Genomic DNA, 1,298 nt, shown 5'->3' on the forward strand with positions numbered 1-1,298 from the left:
ATTATATATTGTATATTATATTATATATTGTATATTCCATATTCTATATCCCACATTGGTTTTGCATCAATATAAATAAACCATAAAAAACAGACAGTGTTGGAACTCTTTTAAACAAAATAATATATTCCTCTATACACAATCATACAAAACCCCTTTTTTTGTATTTATTTTTACTCGCATATATATATATATATATATATATATATATGTATGACGGGCTTCTTTCAGTTTCCATCTACCAAATCCACTCACAAGGCTTTGGTTGGCCCAAGGCTATAGTAGAAGACACTTGCCCAAGGTGCCATGCAGTCAGACTGAACCTGGAACCATGTGGTTGTTTAGCAAGCTACCTACCACACAGCCACTCCTGCGCCTATTCCTCATAGTTCTAATTTATTATTGTTCTTCCATTAGAAAAATTACACCTTTGAATGACAAGGTAGCTGTTAAACAATATGTAGTGAATTTCATGCAGGCATAGTGTGGATTCAATCCTTGATCACCAAATTTTACATAACAATTCAACAGCACTTTTCTTACGGTAAAACAATAGTTTTTCTGTGAGTAACAGCAGTTACATTTACTAGACGCCTTTGCTAAGCCAGAATAATGTCTTCGCCACTTGACCCTTCTAACCTCTTCTAGGCCACCAATAGCTAGAATAGAGATAACAGATTGTAGTGAAATCTTTTGTTATCAATAATATGTTTATCTTCTAACTAGTTTTAGATAGTTATAAATACTAGAATTTGACAAGGTGAAATTAGTTAGTGAACGGACAACTAGAGTCATAGTTACAAGCAGGCAGCCACTAATGACAAACGGCCAGAGGGAGACAGAAGGTTATAATCAGCCAACTATGAGACACAACCCTCCTCGACTCTATAACTTTCACTAACTCACTTTCTTTTCTCTGTAACATTACCATCTCTCTCTATATATGCTACTATGAGATCGTGTACACATCCTGGCTGAAATTAAGTCTTTTTACTTTGCATACTTTTCCATTTACTAATTATACATACCAACCCGTTGTGGTTTTGGATATATGCAAAGTAATGGTAAATAAATATTTCTTTACAATCTCAATCACTGTTCTTCTTCCACTTGCATATCTGCAACAATACCTGATACAATCGCTTACTTCCGACTCCACCATATATCATAACAACAACAACTGTTACAATTGGTGACCCTCAACTGCAACGAAGAACTAACCATTACAATTGGTGACAACTCCAATGTTCCATTCTATTGTTTATCAGATTAATCTTTGCTGTTACAAATATGTGCAT

General features: G+C 34.4%; 1 protein-coding gene across 5 annotated transcripts in view; it reads left to right on the forward strand.

The window, feature by feature from the left end:
- The window catches only part of LOC106879981 (uncharacterized), a 263,310-nt gene that overhangs the window by 12,612 nt on the left and 249,400 nt on the right, over positions 1–1,298 (forward strand). The gene's annotated exons all lie outside the window — the stretch shown is intronic.

This window comes from Octopus bimaculoides, chromosome 5 (genome assembly GCF_001194135.2).
Source record: "Octopus bimaculoides isolate UCB-OBI-ISO-001 chromosome 5, ASM119413v2, whole genome shotgun sequence".
NCBI classification, from domain to species: domain Eukaryota; kingdom Metazoa; phylum Mollusca; class Cephalopoda; order Octopoda; family Octopodidae; genus Octopus; species Octopus bimaculoides.